Genomic DNA, 19,965 nt, shown 5'->3' on the forward strand with positions numbered 1-19,965 from the left:
GAATGTTTTAGTAGTACAGAGATGTAAAGATAGCAAATATTTCAGGTTCCTATGGTTTCTTTTGCTTTTTTGTAACATCTCAATTCTGCTATGGTACCATGATAGCAGCCCTAGATAACATATAAGCCAATGAATATGGCTTTGTCTCAATAAAACTTTATTGACAAAAATACCTGTAGGGCCAGATTTGGCCCAAAGCTCTATTTTGCCCAGCCCCTGACATAGAAAAATGATTACTTAGCAGAGGATAAAAATTATACTAAAGAGAAACATACAGAAAGTTTTCAAGTTGAGTTTAGGGGAAAGTAGAGAATGATATTAGATAAATAGGAGTTTGTAGTGTAATTTCGTTCCAGAGTATCATGGCCTCTTTAACAACCCACAAGCTCTCCCTTTAGGAACAATTAAAAAAAAAAACAAAAAACAACCAGGCATCAGGCACCATTTGAATTGAAGCAGTTCAGTCATTACAAAGTCTAACAATTTCAGGGATGACAAACCTGGAAGCATGTGTCAGGAACCCTGGAGTCCTACAGGAGGGACTACATACCCTGTCAGATCACCAAGGAGGAGTCATTATAGCCTGGGCTCTCTGCTTCCTATTAAACTTACAAAATCTGGTCAACAGCCCAAAAGACTGGAGCACCCACAATGAATACCAGAAGTTAGTCTATGATCCTGGGATGGAAAAGACTAAGGTCAAAGGTCTTTATTAGAAGACAGATTATCTTATTCATAAGTCAAACAGTGATCATTTGCCCTGGAAAAATGAGGTATTTAAAAATTTTTTGCTTTAAAATTAGATGCTGTTTTAGTCTACTGGGGCTGCCATAATAAAATGTCATAGACTGCATGACTTAAACAATAGAAATGTATTTTTTTGCAGTTCAGGAGGCTGGAAGTTCAAGATCAAGGTGTAGACAGGGCTGGTTTCTCCTCAGCTTGTAGATGACCATCCTCTCTCTGTGTCCACTCATGGTCATTCCTCTGGCCATGCCTCCCTGGCATCTCTTCCTCTCCTTATAAGGACACCTGTCCTATTGCATTAGGGCTCCACCTTTATGACTTCATTTAACGTTAATCACTTCTATAAAGTGGCAGAGGACATGGCTACCCATTCCAGTATTCTTGCCTGGAGAATCCCTATGGACAAAGGCGCCTGGTGGGCTATAGTCCATGGAGTCACGAAGAGTCAGACATGACTGAGCAACTAAGCACACTTCTATAAAGATCCTTCTCCAAATACACTTACACTAGCATTTAGGGCTTCATTATGGGAAAGATATTCCAATGTGTGAGATTCCCATTTTGGATACATTTTCTGAAGATATAATTTCCCTATAACCAATGATCATTGATCAAAGTTAAATTATTCTAAAGTCTACAGTAGCAGTAGTTGGATTATTACACTACCAATTATCCTACTCTATTTGCCACATAATTGGGCAAGTTTTTTTCAGAAAAAAATTATATTGTGAGTTAAAAAAAAAACTTGCTGGTTTTGTTCAGATTTAAACTATCACATTTAGAAAAATTATTTTGTGAGCATTTTATCACACTTTTTGGTATGTCCAGTTCTGAATTATCACCAGAAATACGACTAGATGGCTTTTAATAAAGCAGTTACTGCTCTGTACAAATCAGACATGGACAGGTTGAAGGATGTTCAACTGATTTTTCAAGACTCAGATCTGATTTCTTTCCAATTTGAGAGAATAGACAGCCCTATTCTCATTTCACTGACTCTGATAAAGGCAACTAGGTAAAAAAATCCCACTTCATCATTGCCTACTGATGGCAATCAGAGAAATTTGGAAATCTTCCCTCAATAGTCACTTAGATTGGCACAAAACTACATCAGATATCCATTGCATTCTATCTGGAGTGGAAAATAATCTCATGAATGAAACGTTTTAAAGACTTCACTTTTTGTGCTAAGAACAGAGCATTGAGGAATAGCAAAGTGGGTCTCGGGAGCCACTCTCCTTAAGGTGCCCTACTCCAACTCCCAAACATGCAGCCACAGCCTTCCATGCCTGCTTCTCTGCTCCTGACAACTACTTCTTACCTGCTGCCTCACAATTCCTGTCTTGTCCAAATTTTCTCTCCCCTATGCTATTACTTTGGAAAGCAGCTGATAAACTAATTTCTGCTAAGAGGGATCCTAATCCAACTGCCTTAATATGCTGAGCTTCCTCATGGCATTGGTGCTTAAACAGGGAGTGCTGGAGGGAACCAGGGTTAATGAACATGTGGGTGAAAACTGGTGGAGTTTAAGGTGCACACAAGGCCAATGTTAGAGATACTGCTAGCTACAGAAGCCATTTCAACCACCTCTAACTTACACTATGAAGCAAATCCCTCATCAATCTGTACACAAAAATTCTGCCATCAGGATAATTCAACAGTGGCAAAAACTTGACGACTATGACTTTTATGACTCTAAAGAGAGATGCTTAATGTTACAACAAAAACTAAATCAGTGCCTTCAATTAAAGTCTGGAAGATGTTAATGAAACTGTTAATTAATATTATAATTCACTGTAAATTCATTATAATTAGTAACCTGTGATATATTAGTGAAAATGAAAAAAAATAATACATGCTGGCTAATAGATACATCATTCCTATTGAGGCAGACTCTGCTAATAAGGAAAGTTCACGATCACTCTAAGTTCACCAGACTAAATAAAAAAGATTAAACATACATAAGAAAAATGCCAGCCTAATAAACTTATAGGCTAGAAGATAAACATGACATGTAATAAAGAATGAGTAGCATCAAATCAGAACTGAGTGCCTTCCTAGTTTAATACAAAACACATTTTTCTAAACTACTGACTATGTAGAAACACTGTGAAGAGAGTTGTACAACATCAAAAAATGCAGTATATACAGTTCTTGTCCTCAAAGGAGGGTGAGAAACTCATCCCAGCTGCTGGGAGCTTGAGTTTAGTACTGAGAGTTCTGAATCCCAAGAAACACCTCACACCCTGCAAAGTAGGATGGTCAGATCCCACCTCAACAAGTCTAAGTTTAGACTAGCAGGAAGTGAAGGCACAAACCAAATTATACTAAGCTGACGAGCAGAGTGGGGAGTGAGGACCAAGTCTAAACTGGATATAGACATCAAATGCTAAGATTATAAAGGAAACACAGATGTAATTCTATGTATCATCCTTGAATCACATCCCAAAGACATGGTAAATGTGAGAAGTGCTGTCGAGATGTAGAAGCCCAGACACACTGCTTCCTCCCTATAACAATTTTTGCATCTCTAGCATCTAGAAATTTTGAGTAAAAATGGGTAATCTAGACTCTGTAAATTAAATTAGAGGAGAACACCACAGAAACGTTAAAGTTTTATTAACCAAAGAGTCTGTCTAAATAATCTGGATAATCTCAAGCAAGTTTCTGGTTTTCAGGTACAATGTAGCCACAGATTAAAAATGTAAAAAGCTGTAAATCAATTACAATCAAATTTTTTAAAATTAAATTAAAAAATGTAAAGAAAGCCAACTCTAAGACAAAATGACTCTGTCTTCTTGCCTTGAATTATTCAGTTCAGTTCCATTCAGTCACTCAGGCATGTTCGACTCTTTGTGACCCCATGAATCATAGCATGCCAGGCCTCCCTGTCCATCACCAACTCCCGGAGTTCACTCAGACTCATGTCCATCAAGTCAGTGATTCCATCCAACCATTTCATCCTCTGTCGTTCCCTTCTCCTCCTGCCCCCAATCCCTCCCAGCATCAGAGTCTTTTCCAATGAGTCAACTCTTCGAATGAGGTGGCCAAGGTACTGGAGTTTCAGCTTTAGCATCATTCCTTCCAAAGAAATCCCAGGGCTGATCTCCTTCAGAATGGACTGGTTGGATCTCCTTGCAGTCCAAGGGACTCTCAAGAGTCTTCTTCAACACCACAGTTCAAAAGCATCAATTCTTCGGCACTCAGCCTTCTTCACAGTCCAACTCTCACATCCATACATGACCACTGGAAAAACCATAGCCTTGACTAGATGAACCTTTGTTGGCAAAGTAATGTCTCTGCTTTTGAATATGCTATCTAGGTTGGTCATAACTTTCCTTCCAAGGAGTAAGCATCTTTTAATTTCATGGCTGCAATCACCATCTGCAGTGATTTTGGAGCCCCCAAAAATAAAGTCTGACACTGTTTCCACTGTTTCCCCATCTATTTCCCATGAAGTGATGGGACCAGATGCCATGATCTTCGTTTTCTGAATGTTGAGCTTTAAGCCAACTTTTTCACTCTCCACTTTCACTTTCATCAAGAGGCTTTTCAGTTCCTCTTCACTTTCTGCCATAAGGGTGGTGTCATCTGCATATCTGAGGTGATTGATATTTCTCCCGGCAATCTTGATTCCAGCTTGTGCTTCTTCCAGCCCAGCGTTTCTCATGATGTACTCTGCATATAAGTTAAATAAGCAGGGTGACAGTATACAGCCTTGACGTACTCCTTTTCCTATTTGGAACCAGTTTGTTGTTCCATGTCCAGTTCTAACTGTTGCTTCCTGACCTGCATATAGGTTTCTCAAGAGGCAGGTCAGGTGGTCTGGTATTCCCATCTCTTGAAGAATTTTCCAGTTTATTGTGATCCACACAGTCAAAGGCTTTGGCATAGTCAATAAAGCAGAAATAGATGTTTTTCTGGAACTCTCTTGCTTTTTTGATGATCCAGCGGATGTTGGCAATTTGATCTCTGGTTCCTCTGCCTTTTTTAAAACCAGCTTGAACATCTGGAAGTTCATGGTTCACGTATTGCTGAAGCCTGGCTTCGAGAATTTTGAGCATTATTTACCACCCTGTGAGATGAGTGCAATTGTGCAGTAGTTTGAGCATTCTTTGGCACTGCCTTTCTTTGGGATTGGAAGGAAAACTGACCTTTTCCAGTCCTGTGGCCACTGCTGAGTTTTCCAAATTTGCTGGCATATTGAGTGCAGCACTTTCAAAGCATCATCTTTTAGGATTTGAAATAACTCAACTGGAATTCCATCACCTCCACTAGCTTTGATCGTAGTGATGCTTTCTAAGGCCCACTTGACTTCACATTCCAGGTTGTCTGGCTCTAGGTGAGTGATCACACCATCGTGATTATCTGGGTTGTGAAGACCTTTTTTGTATAGTTCTTCTGTGTATTCTTGCCACCTCTTCTTAATATCTTTTGCTCTGTTAGGTCCACACCATTTCTGTCCTTTATCGAGGCCATTTTTGCATGAAATGTTCCTCATAAAGATATTTTGAGGTATTTGCAATAACCATTAACACAATATAAGTAAACTGGTGATTTCTACTGGTGGTGAAGGTACAATAACTAATTGTAATTAGTTGATTATTATCCACATTCATAACTCCAAGTAAAATGCTGTATTTCAGGGAAAGGTGAATGAACACAGAATTCAATTTGCTTGGTTTTGTTTTTTCCATCTGTGGCTGCTGCTCAAGAACTCCCAGTGTACTAGATCTTAGCTTGCTTCTCCAAGCTAAGACATAGTTCTTAGCTTGATCGTTTCGACTGATCTGGTTTTCCCAGTCAGGGACAGTGCTCTCCTCTTTATAGTGTTTCATTCAGGCTGATACAGATACCATTGTTTTTCACTCTGTATCGCCAAGCCCTGTGATGAATCCAAGCTACTGTGCTATTGCTGTAGTTCCTATGCTTGCTCTTTCACCAGGGAGCAGTTCTATGATTCATCATTCCCACCACACAGCCTTCTCTCCTGATATAGGAGTTTGACAAAAGGCAGAGCACTTTGGGAACCAGCATTCATCATACTTGTTTGTAGAAACCTGATTTATGTTTACCTCCCCCCTGACCTCCCCGCCCCTCTTCTGTCTGGATTCCAGTAGGAAGCCGCACAGTAACATCTAAGTATCATCTCAAAGCCCTGGTAAAATGGTCACATGGTGGAAGAGGATTAATAGCACACTCCAGCCTAATATCTGGGCAGTGATCCATAAAACTCAGAAATGACTGTGGAGCTTCAAAATAAGGAGTTAAAATGACAAAAATACATGGACCGTGAATGGCCAAAATACCGGAGTCGAAAATCAGGAAAGAAAACATGAGAATAAAAATGAAAATAAAAGAGAATTAATCTCAAAAAAGGATTCTTCAAGAAGCTAATGTTCAGTATGTACAGACTCATGAGAATATCATCCTTGAATGAGGGATTCCTGTCATATTTGGGTAAGTTGAAAAATATCTTTCTACAGCCTTTGCATTATTTTTTAAGGTAAAAAAAAATCTGCCCTCCAAAACACAGCATAGATCTTTAATTTCACCCACTCCTGTGCAGGTAACGCTTTAGTAGCTATAGACAATTTGCTTTACTATGTATAAATACAGAATCAATTTTGTGTAAGGAAAAAAAAACAAAAACAAAAACAAAACAGATGTGTGTCTCCACTGTCCTCCTCTCACCTACTTTTCAATCTAGGAGATCCAGTCCTTAAGAGGACTGGTTTTGGAGTTAAAGTATACTGGGCTCAAATCCTAGCTTTTCCAGCTGTGTGATCTTGGCTGAGATATCAACCTCTCTGAGCTTCTGTTACTTCATCTATAAATGGATATATTAACACTCTCTGTTTTATGGTTACTGTGAAATAGCCTATCTTAAGATAATGTATATAAGGGATTTCTCAGAAGCTCTGCCACATATTCAGTAAACAATAATATTAAGTACCATTATCCCTTATAATTGCTCACATGTTCCAGGTGTTTCAGCAGTCTCCTCTACCGCAAAACATACCTGTCTTACATCTATACTTCAGAATCAGAATTGATGACTCTCCCAATATAATAAATTATACTAACTGAACATTCTTCAAAAGAAAGATAAATCTTTGAAAGTACTACCCCTCTGTGATACTCATGACCGGTCACTCAACATCTGCACAAAGACTCTTAGTTTCAGGAATTCACCTCAAAAAATCTTTATTGAGCAACTATTAATACTTTACCTGCTGCTAGTCTGGTAACTTGTGTGATATTTTTAAAAGGGTAACGTCACATTAACTGCAGCTAAGCATCTCCTGGTATCACCCTGGCAAAGTGAAGTCCTTATCTTCTGTCTAATGAGGGCTACATTAGCAGCTCAGGTTCCTATCTAGAAGTTACTCTTTTTTATCAAAAGCTTATAAATACAAGATCCCTTCCTCTTGCCACAGTGAGAACCGAAAATAGGGTAAAAAGCAGCAAGTTGAAACAGCAAAGCAAAACGCAGCTATGCACAGCAAAATCAGAGTTAGAGAAAGGGCTATTTTCTAACATTTAGGATAGAAATGAAACAAAGTGCCTCAGCAGTCTCTGTGACAAAGAATCCCTTAATGTTAATTCCATGCACTTAAACAGGCAAGTGAGGCTGTGATTTTTACAGAGCACGACAGGAGCCTGGAAATTCAGATGTGATATGACAGCACGCAATGGTCTGGACAAGTCCCATGCAGGGCACAGAAAGGGAACCAGAGAGGACATTGCCCTTCTGGAGAAGTCTAAAATGAAGCTGAATAGGGTTCATTTTTGTGACCTTACCTGCTTAAGGTCGTCACTGATATTTTTGTGAAAGAAAATGGATCATAATGCAGTGAAAAAAATTCCTTACAACTATACAAGCTAAATGTATGTAAACTGTATTTGGCTTTCATTCCATGAGATTTACTAAGTCTTTTTCCACTTAATTTTTTTGTGTTATAATAAAATACAAGTTAAGAAGAATCCAGATTTTTTCATAGATCATTACTGAAATAGGGTAACTAACAGATATCTGAGAATTACAACCAAAATTCTGGTCAAAATTCAGCACATAATATTCCCTTCTAGAATGTTCTTAGACTGACTCACTCCAGTCCCTATTCCTCAAGTTGTACTTTTATATACATTGAAGATGATGAGCAGGAGTAGAAGAGATAGGCACTGCTGACATTTACTGACAATGTTTTACGTGTCCAACAAGATGCCAAGATTTTTACAGGAGTTTTCTCATGTAATCTTTCCAACAACCTTATATGTTGCTGTTGCTCAGCTGCTAAGTTGTGTCTGACTCTTTGTGACCCCATTGATTGTAGCACACAAGTATCCTCTGCCCTTCATTATCTTCCAGAGTTTGCTCAAACTCATGTCCATTGAGTTGGTGATACCATCCAGCCATCTCAGCCTCTGTCACCCCCTTATCCTCCTTTCATGGCAGACACAATTTTTATTATTTCATTTGTAAAGACGGAAATTATGATTCAGAGAGGTCCACTACTGACAAAGTTTAAATATATCCTTTCTAGAGCCAGATACCAAGTCTTTCTTATTTTATGTTTAGGTTCATTTCTCATAAAACATACGGATTTATTTTGTTAAACACCCAGGAAAGAGGTCTAAAAGATAATCATGCTCAATCAAGCAATTCTTAATAGAGGTGTTTTGGAGTTTGAGCGTCTTGATTCAAAGGAGGGATGTTATTATAGAGTCTAATGTTAGGTCTATTTTGTCCATAAGTGAGGGTTTCAGATTTCCTAAAATCCTATTAATTCTATGCACAAGGACATTCTTCTGTAAATAGATTTTCCACTTAAATCCAAGCATTTAAAAGTATTAAATCCAACTTGTAGCGACATTCACTGAGTCTTTTATGAAAATAAAGGTATAGGGTCATTATTTTATCCCACAAGTCCTATAACTTAGATTTTCATGTACTCTTGATAAATTAATACATGTCTTAAATTCAAAACCACTTTCTGCATCACTAGATTAGCTCAGATAGAGCTGCATTAAGCAAAAAGTAAATATGATGTTATACAGTACAGTCTTGCACTGCTTTCAATTACTCAGTCTTAGTACAACCATATGAATGGCCAGCTAACTGACAATTCTCAAAGCTCTCCAGGGATTGGGGATGATAAATCATTGCTTGCGTGTCCTGGCTACTGTAAATAGTGTTGCAGTGAACACTGGGGTACATATATATATATATATATATTTTTTTTTTTTAATTATGCTTTTCTCCAAGTATATGCCCAGGAGTGGGATTTCTGGGTCATATGGTAGTTCTATTTTTAGTTTTTCAAGGAACCTCCATAGTGTTCTTCATAGTGGTTGAATCAGTTTACATTCCTACCAATAGTGTAAGAGTGTTCCCTTTTCTCCACATCCTCTTCAGCATTTATTGTTTGTAGATTTTTTGATGATGGCCATTCTGACCAGTATGAGGTGGCACCTCATTGTAGATTTGATTTGCGTTTCTCTAGTGATCAGTGACGGAGAAGGCGATGGCACCCCACTCCAGTACTCTTGCCTGGAAAATCCCATGGATGGAGGAGCCTGGTAGGCTGCAGTCCATGGGGTGGGTCGCTAGGAGTCGGACACGACTGAGTGACTTCACTTTCATTTTTCACTTTCATGCATTGGAGAAGGAAATGGCAACCCACTCCAGTGTTCTTGCCTGGAGAATCCCAGGGACAGGGTAGCCTGGTAGGCTGCCGTCTATGGGGTCACACAGAGTCAGATACGACTGAAGTGACTTAGCAGCAGCAGCAGCAGTGATCAGTGATGTTGAGCATCTTTTCATGTGCTTACTGGCCATCTGTATGTCTTCTTTGGAAAAATGTTTATTTAGGACTTCTGACCATTTTTTGATCGGGTTCTGTATTTTTTTGGTGGGGGGCATGTGTGCTCAGTCGTGTCCTGCTCTTCATTACTCCATGAACTGCAGCCCACCAGGCTCCTCTGTCCATAGAGTTTTTAAGCCAAGAGTGGGAGGCCATATCCTACTCTAGAGGATCTTCTTGATCCAGGGATCAAACCTGCATCCTTTGTGTCTCCTGCACTGTAGGAGTGTTCTTTACCACTGCACCACCTGGGAAGCACTGATTGGGTTCTACTATGCATAAAATAGACAACCAATGAGACCTACTGTACAGCACAAGGAGTGGGGGGGGTTGCAAATATATTTTTAGGACTTATATCAAGTTAACCTTAAAAATGCATTCCAAATACATTAGGTATAGACAAATACTGTTTGATTCCACTTACATGATGTATCTGCTGCTGTTGCTGCTGCTAAGTCACTTCAGTGGTGTCCGACTCTGTGTGATCCCAGGGACAGCAGCCCAGCAGGCTCCCCCGTCCCTGGGATTCTCCAGGCAAGAACATTGGAATGGGTTGCCATTTTCTTCTCCAATGCATGAAAGTTAAAAGTGAAAGTGAAGTCACTCAGTTGTGTCCTACTCTTAGCGACCCCATGGACTGCAGCCCACCAGGCTCCTCCGTCCAGAATAGTCAAATTCATAGAGTTAAAAATACACTGGTGGATGCTAGGGGCTGTGGGGAGAAGGGAGGGGCAATGGGAGTTAGTATTTAATGGGGACAGTGTTTTGATTTAGGAAGGTGAAAAATATGAGAGACAGATGATGGTGAGAATTGCATAGCAATGTAAATGTACTTGGTGCCACTGAACTGTACAGTGAAGTATGGTTAAAATGATATGCTTTATATTATATGACTTTTACCACAATAAAAAACCAGGTCACTGCCTGAGTACACATTTGGAGTGAAGTGATGCTCTTAAGCTAGCGGGGAGGGGGGAGGGGCAGATACTCATTCATACTAGAAGGGGAAAAAAAAAAACCACACCAGGTACAGAAACAGGAGCATATTTTCTATCAAAGAACAAGAGATTATAAAATTGAAAGGGTTAAAGCCATCAGCTCTGAGTACTTCTGAGAAAATTAAAGCCTAACAAATGCTCTGTATTGTCTTGTGGCCAGAAAAGCTGTAGGCAGTCACAGCCCTGGGAGACTGTCTATGTTATGTTATTAACATGTCTGATCAATACAAAAAACATTTCAAGGAAAAAGTGCTTGTTCCCTCATATTCTTCATCAGCACATAAAAAGCCTTCTCTGTAAGGATATAAAAATAGTCATGGAATGAGCTGCGTGATCCTTAGAACTAGATTCAGTGGGACTTGCCCTTTCTCATTACTAAACCAAATGGTTCTTCCCATGTCAATCACTTTACAACTGTGACCCAGTGACCACACTTGGTGTCTGATAAACAATTTGAAAGACTTTAAGAGAGAACAAAAACAGAAAATTAAGGTAGACATAGATGCCACACGTGTTTTCCCCCTAGGTGCAGAGTGGAATGTTCTCTCTCTATTTCTCAAGCTATTTGTTTGAAAAATATTTGCACCCCGTGTGGTTCCTATGTTGCGTCTGTGCCTATGAATCAATCTATACTGTTACTAGGGGAAGCCCCATATTGGTGTTTTTTAGTCAACTACAGCTGGGAGCAAGAGCCCAAGAATAGCATGTCACTTATATGACCACATTTGATCTTGATGACAGCTCTTCGGGGGAAATATAATATTATTTCTTTCTTTATACTTTACCTTTGCACATATTGAATATGTACTTCTGAGGTGACAGAAAATATGCTCAGTGCTACTGATGATACAAAGACAAAAAGATGTGGTCCCTATCATTAAGGTTGCTATTATTACAGAAAGACAGTGAACTGGATAGACACTCCAGGCAATGTGATGAGGCTACCATCTTGCTATCATGAAGACCTAAAAGAGAGGCACCAGGACACCTTCTCTGTATTACTGACAACACGTTCAAAGAACCTAAGTAATTTCCCAAGTTCACACAACTATGTTAGAGGAATTATCATTTCTAACTCACATCTACAGATTTCAAGATTACTATTCTTTATACAATACTAGGTGGCCAAAGTGTCTGAAAATATCTCCCAATTTTAAAAGAACTGTTTCAGAGCAAACTCTGATAATTATTATCAGATTGGGACTATCAGATGAAAACTTGTTAGGTCTTACTGATATCAAACCATTGAAACCATATTATATGAGCAATGGTGATAATAGAAATTTCCAGTAGGAAATGAGCAAATGATTTAATTTCTCTGTGCCTTAGGTTCCTAGTTTGTGGAATGGGGCCAATATGAGTGCCTATTCAATAGGCTGTTGTAAATATTAGGTGAAGAAAAACCTATCTATAGCTTAAAAAGGTTTCTGAAGCACAGAAAGTGATGGCTGGGAACATGGTTTTTCTTTGCTACTATTATTTGGCAAACCACAACCTATATCTTGAAAATTTCAAATAATTTCATGTAAATGTCTTATATGACACATTTTTGATATGCACACTTATCTAAATTCCTATTATAGATGTTTGTACGTTTCCTAAGCAGATCTTTGAAAATGACATCATCTAAGCAAAGAGATTATAACTGAGAAGAAAGAAGAACATTATCATTATGAAAGAACATTTGCATTACTGGGATTAACTACGACAGAATGATGCCTAAAAAGAAATAAGGGCATCATGAAAAACTAAGATTTTTAATTTTTGCCAAAAAATTTAATCACAGAAGATCTGTGTTACTTAAATACTATGTAAGGAATAATTAACCTCAATCCTTGATGCATTCTGTCTACAATCCTGTTTCCAATGTTAGTTTTAGCCAATTTACGGAAATATTTTAAGACTAGAAAAATAGGTATTCTAATCCTTTTATAAGTCAGTCCTAAAGATCAGGTGTGTCCCAGCTTTCCCTGCAAGCTAAACTCAACACACTATGGATACACTTGTCCAAAGTTTAAATTTTAATTTATTCTAAATGTATTTTGGTGATGATTGCACCACCCTGTACATATACTAACAAATAAAACTTACACTTAAAAAAGTGCATTTAATGGTATGTAAATCATGCTTCAAAAGGGGTACTTTACAGATTCACTTATTTTTTTCAGCAGATTTTTTAAAAATTATTTTTTGTAAGTGGAATTTAGTCAAATTCTAAGTATATTATGTTTGGGGTGAAATCGTTCAGGAACTTCATTCTGCTGTCTTAATCCAAGAGAAACCTCAACAATTTAGTTTTAAAAGGGGCTTTTAAAAATGCAAAGTGACTTAAGACATAAATCCCTTTACCTCCTTCAAAATAGATAGAGGACTTAAAGATGTACAGATGTGAAAATGATCTGGTGGAATTTAGACACAAACAGATTACAGATTCTTTCATATCATCACTGACACCTGCAAGGTTTAATTAAGCTGAAAGTCACCAATTTCTGCTCAAAATGCTGACTAGTGGCTTGTTAATTAGTTGCTTTTCTCATTGATTAGCAACTTATGCAATACCCTGTTATAAATGGCTGTAATGCTTGCCTTGTTTCAGAGCTTAATTAATACAATATAGACTATTTAACAATTGTGTCCTTGTTTGATTTATGAAGCAAAAGCAGAGAATTTTATTGCTAACACCAGTGATGAACAAAGAAATATTTTCAAAGCAAGTGAAAGCTGATACAATAAAACTTCCTTTGTCTTTTTGGGAAAGTTTGATGAAAAAGCCATCACTGCTTGTCATGATCAATCAATTAATTTCTCAGAAATCGTGCTGTCAACAAATTTTCAAGACAAGTGTTTCAATAAATAAGTACCCGTCAATTTTTAGTCGTCCAAATTATAGTTTGGAATGCACTGTGGAATTAATTAAAATAACTGTATGAGCACTTCTGTGCTTTTCTATATGCAGATGACTCTCAAATCTCTATCTCCAGACCTAGTTTCTTCCTGGAACTCCAGGCTATTGTACCCAACTGCTTCCTTGGTATCTCTACCGGGAATTTCAACAGGCACCTCTGACTTAATAGGCCCAAAAGAGAATGCTGGATTCTGACCATCGTCTTTCCTGGACTCCACTTCCTACCCATCTCAGTAGAAAACAATTCCTCTCTCCACTCTGTAGCTTAAGCCAAACATCTGGAGAATTATCCTTTCTCTCATTTCCCTACTTCCCATGACACCAGAAACCTATACATATTTTGCATTTTTCACTGCTACTACCTTGGTCTTATCCACTGTCATCTGTCATCTATCACCTGGGCAACAACTGAACATTACAAAAAGTTCAAGTATAGTTGATGTACAGCATTATATAAGTTACAGGTGAACACTACAGTGATTCACAATTAAAGGTTCTATTCCATTTACAATTATTATAAAATATTGGCTACACTACCTGTGTTGTACAATATATCCTTTAGCTTACTTTATATATAATAGCCTGTACCTCTTAATCCTCTAACTGTACTTTGCCTCCCTATGATACTATGCCATACCATCCAGTATACGATCTTGTCACTTCTCAACATGGAACTTTGCAATGGCTTCCCAATGTGCCTGGAATAAATATCTATCCTTTTACATTTGATTACACAATCCCCCATGATCTAGGCCCTGTGGGCCTCTCTGACCTCATCTCTCTCTCTCCCTTTGTTCCCTGCATTCTTACCGCAAGGTCTTGGCCTGAGCTATTCCTAATATTTAGCCAGCAGATCCTCAGATTTTCACACACAGGCTCCTTACTTTCATTTTCTTTTCAATAAGATTTCAGCTTAAGCGTTACTTCCTCAGAGAGAACTTCCCTGACATCCTAAAATAGCCACCTATTTATTTGTTTTCAGAGTACTTTTCAGTATTTTGCTTTTTACTGTTTTTCTTTTTTTCTAGTTAACATGTTGGCTTGTTTTTTATTTCCTCAATTGAACGTAATCTCTATAAGAACAGGAAACTTAACCATCTCACTCTATGTTCTACCCACAATACTTAGAATAGTGGCAAGCATATAGATGGAATAGTATTTTTTCCTTCTTGTTGTTGAACAGTGAGATGTCTGGATAGATTTGATGAGGTTTATTCAGTACAGAGTGACTCTACACTGGTTTTCTTTCCAAAAGAAAAACAAACACCTAAGCTGATGGCCAAAATTTTTTTCTTTTTAAAAGCAAACTTGGTTCTGTATTTATCTTTAAAGAGAACACTTATGACATACTCAGGAAGGATAAATGGGAAACTTAAGCAGATCTTGATATTAAAACTGAATCTCACCTTATGTATGAGATTAACATCAACCTTAAGGCAAAAGTCAGAGTCACAATTATCCCCACAAAATGCCTCTTTATTGCCCTGAAGTATGCTATATATATTCTTAGGTATTTTTGTTGTTGTTTAGTTGTGTCCAACTCTTTTGTGACCCCATAGACTGTAGCCTGCCTGGCTTCTCTGTCCATAGGATTTCCCAGGCAAGAATACTGGAGTGGGTTCTTGGGTAGATCACTTATAAAGTACTGTGAATGTAAAAATGCAAACTACACATCAGTGCTTTATAACACATTAGTGAATAAATACATTGTATAACCTATCTGCCTACCTGACCGCTGATTACTCCCTTTCCTCTTGTCTAATAGAATCTAATACTTTCCTGTGATTGGCCCGGCCCTAGGCATCGGTGAATAAGGCCCATTCCCAGGCCTGTGGTTGAATTATGGCTGATCTAATGAATCATCATGGTACCGTTTTTCTTGCCAGGTTTGGGTGTGTGATTCTGGCCAAGAAATGAAGAGAAACAGTCTGGGATAGTGTCTGGGGAAAGGAATCATCACTGACAAAATATATGAGAAGAACAGAACTGTTTCCACTGGACTTGGCTTCTCCATCAGAGTTTCAAACTATGGCAGCAATCTTAAGAGCAACTAAGTGGTGGTTCTCAGAATGATAGAGCAAATTAACAGGGGAGAAAAACAAAACATTATGCCATTGCACTAGCAATTTGCAGGTTCTGGCTTCTGTTATAACGTGCAACATACACTTCTGTTGTTGTTCAGTCTCTAAGTCTTGTCCAACTCTGTGACCCCATGGACTGTAGCATACTAGGCTTCCCGATTCTTCACTATTTTCCCAGAGTTTGCTCAAACTCATGTCCACTGAGTCAATGATGCCATCCAACCATCTCATCCTCTGTTGCCCCCCTTCTTCTCATGCTCTCAATCTTTCTGTATCTATAAATATATGCTCATGGACAGCACCCTAAGATGCTTCCTGTTGTCACTCATGAAATGAAATAGGATCTACAGAGTCACAAGCAGATTCACTTCTCCCACCTCAAGGTCACTCGGGTTAGTACCCTCTGGGTCAAACAGTGTGAGAAACTGCTCATGCTATTTAAATTGTTATTTCTTCCATATTTCCTTTCATTTTAAGTTTGCATAGCTGAATGTGACTGAATCAAATGCCTATATCTTGAGATATTACTCTGCTTCCATCTGTAATACAGATATCATAAAGTACATGATTTCTTTAAAGAGTTAAGAGAAGAAATGCAATTTGTCACATGAATTTCCCAATTAAAATAACCCAGAAAATATCTTTTATCTACATCACTCTCCCTGGCTGAAAGCCACATCTTTCTAACTATATTCCCTTAGCATTAATAACGTTCTCTACTGTGTGAAACCAGTATTAATATATGTCATATCTTGACTTCAAAACTGCTGCAAAAGCACCTGCTTATGCTCCAATTTCAAAAGCATACATATGCTTTGGTTACATTAAGTTTAACAGCAGACTTTCAGTGGAAAACACTACAGTGTTTCCAGCCATTAATATGTTATTATCAAGGCATACGGAATAGAATCTTTGTGGACACAGCTTTAGAATATTCCAATCCCTATGCATCCAGAATAAAGCCAGACCACCTAGTAGTACACATCACTATAGATTTGGTGCACTTAAAAGCAAAGCTCACCTGACTTTAGAAATATTATTAAAAATTGTAGAGTCATCTGTATAAGTGATGCCACAGGGGCAGTCTGTTACACTACAGAGAGCCAAGCATCATAGCCAGTCTCCCTCCCAAATGTATTTCCTAAGTGTTTAAGACGCCTCTTTAAAAATGTGTTCTCCCAGCTCCATCCTCTGTCCCGTCCCCGTTTGCCCTTCCTTTCTGCCTCTAGATTCTTTCTTTCATGAGAACCTTCTTTCCATTTAAAAATAAAAGTCAATTTAACATTCCTAGGATCCTTTTTGTTCTATATTCCATCCATTCATGGGTGTTAAAAATGAAGTCCAAGCCAGGTGGGCACCAGGTGGCCCAGGAAAGATGAGACTGAGACATTGTGCAAGTATCTAAGTCATCTTCCTATTTGGACCCACGGAGTGGATTCATGAACAGCTGTCCCACCTGGAGAGTACCACCCATCCTGCAGATGGGAAAATCAGACTCAGAACAGTCCCCTAGGCCTCATAACTAGTTACCTTGCTAGTTGTGTTTCCATTCATAACATTACATTCACATCAATACACACTGAATCAGGAATAGTGATGATTGAAGGGGCACAGAAAAAAACAGAATGTACCATGGTTCTCTCCAAACTTGGGTCTCCTATTGCGCTTGTAGGATCTTCTCACTACTGGACCTGGGCAGGGTCAGGTTCATCCATGCCTCTCAGAGGAGCACCGTTTTCCTGAAAAAGCCAACAATCCAGATACCTGGCTCTTCCTTGAGCTCTTGGAGATGAAGCTGGGGAGATGTTACCAAGCTCATGGGCTGCTGCTCTCTTATACCTGTATTCACCTCTGTCTCACAGCTATCCCCATTCTTGAGAGGGTCTTATCTATAATAGACATATTTTTAACAAGTTTCATTCTTTCTCTTAGGTGCTGGGAGGACTTTTGCTTCTAAACCCCTCCTGCATGAGCTGCAAAGCTGCACACAGAGCATATGGAATATGATTGTTTAATGAGTATTTTAAAAATAGGTTAAGCATATGAACTATCACATTCCATCAATGTGACACATCTTCACATTTCTAACCTTTGCTGACAAGATCTGTAAAAAAGGGATAACAACAATATCTAAAAAGATTATCACATGGAATAAATGAGATAATACATATAAAGAATGTTAGAGATAAACAATTTTGGCGAGAACAACTCTATTTGGAGAAAAAAAATTATTCAGTTATGTTTACACAACCAAAACAAATTTAACCACCCATTCCAGGTCAAATGACTTCCTGCATCATATACTTGAAAATGTATTTTCCCCAAGTTATTAACGGAACACAGTGTCAATTTCTTTTTGCCAATGGAAAACACAAGTATATTCTCAGATAAAACACTCTACAATGTTCATAACAGTTGTTCTTCCACTTGGCTGCATGTTTATGATTTTTAAATGCTCTGATATTAGTCTTATACCATTAAATTTCTTAGAAAAACAAACTAATAAAAATATCTTTTGTGTTTTCTTCTCCACCTAAGGTTTGTATTACATCAAGATTTTGTACACTTACAGCACATTGGTCCACCCCTATAATAACAAAATGCACAAAGTAGAAGGTTTTACTAGATGACAAGTTGTCATGAGTTTCTGCAAGTGCTGAAACATGACTCAGTGGAAACAGTTGCAAAAAAGGGTGAGGAGAGCAAATACACACGCATACAAAGCTGTGCTGCTGAAAAGAGATGTTAGAATGGATTAAGTGAATCATCTCTGAAGGCCACAGCCTTAAACTTTATCATGTATAGCAACAGTAATTTAAAAATAGTCACAGGTTTCTGAAGACTTAGAAAAAAGTGCCTTTAGGATGGCAACCCAAGAAATAAAATTATCTCATTATGCAAATAAGGGCTAAGGTATCAGAGATGCTCTTTAACATTGTAGGTGTTTTTCTTTAGTAACAGAAGATTACAATCACAAGAGTAGAAGGGAGAAAACTGGGCTAGACCCTAGGTTATTAGGCAAAAGGCAGTCCATTTCCTAAAGGTCTGGTAGAAGCAAAATGATGCACTTCTACATTTGGAAATGGCATCCTTGACAAGAAGAGATGAAGTGAATCCATAATTTTCTTATAGGAAATGCTCAAAAAACTTAATTCCATATTAAAATCCCGGAAGAAGAAAATTAAAGGAGAACTCCTATTCTTTGCGTTTCCTTTAACAGTCTACTTTAGACTTATTGCAAACCAGTATTTATTCCTTGATAAACAACGTGTAATACATTTGTTATGTGATACACTTTGTACAGCAGTCGGGACAGTAAAATCCCCATCTTCTCAGAGTGTGTACATAGAACATTTATATGGAGAGAGACAGACAAAAGCCAACAAGTAAAGGCGTAGACATATTAGTAAGGACTATAGAGAAAACGTACTTTTGCCTAGAAACTCCCATGGACGGAGGAGCCTGGTAGGCTGCAGTCCATGGGGTTGCTAGAGTCGGACATGACTGAGCGACTTCACTTTCACTTTTCACTTTCATGCATTGGAGGAGGAAATGGCAACCCACTCCAGTGTTCTTGCCTGGAGAATCCCAGGGACGGGGAAGCCTGGTAGGCTGCCATCTATGGGGTCACACAGAGTCGGACACGACTGAAGTGACTTAGCAGTAGCAGCAGCATAGAGAAAACGTAGAACAGGAGTGGCACACAAGATAGCAAGTGTAACCTGTAAGACACGGTCTTCTATATTTACTTATATTAATACTGTGGATGTTGCTTTACCCAGTCAATTAGACACTTCAGTATCTAACATGTGCCAGGCACTGGGCAGGTCTAGGGATAGAGAAATCAATTAGAAATAAAAAAGGACAAAGATAAGTATTTTTGTTTGGGTGAACATGTTCAAAATTAAGGTGAAGAAAATAAGTTTGGGGTGTATGAAACCAGTGCTGACATTTGTTTAATGAAACAAAATGATGCTAAATGTAAGGCTATGCAAATCTAGAAATATCATTTTATTTCTAGTAAGGGAGAGAATGCATTTAAAAATTGAAAACATAGAAGAGGTTTTAAAAGGGAAAATATAGTATTTCAGTATAAATCTACTTTATAATATGGGGCTTCCCAGGTGGTGCAGTAGTAAAGAATCCGTGTGCCAGTGCTGAAGATGCAGGTTTGATCCCTGGGTCAAGAAGATCCCCTGGAGGAAGAAATGACAACCCACTCCAGTATTCTTGCGTGGAGAATCCCATGGACAGAGGAGCCTGGAGGGCTGAGTCCATAGGGTCACATAGAGTTGGACACAACTGATGCAACTTGGCACTTATGCCTATGTGTATATAATATAGAAATATGCATATAAGAAATGTTT

The 19,965-nt window shown here is 38.4% G+C and overlaps 1 protein-coding gene across 3 annotated transcripts in view; it reads right to left on the reverse strand.

The window, feature by feature from the left end:
• The window catches only part of CNTN4 (contactin 4), a 1,026,926-nt gene that overhangs the window by 465,893 nt on the left and 541,068 nt on the right, over nt 1-19,965 (reverse strand). The gene's annotated exons all lie outside the window — the stretch shown is intronic.

The sequence above is a fragment of the Bos javanicus genome, chromosome 22, assembly GCF_032452875.1.
Source record: "Bos javanicus breed banteng chromosome 22, ARS-OSU_banteng_1.0, whole genome shotgun sequence".
Classification (NCBI taxonomy): Eukaryota; Metazoa; Chordata; class Mammalia; order Artiodactyla; family Bovidae; genus Bos; species Bos javanicus.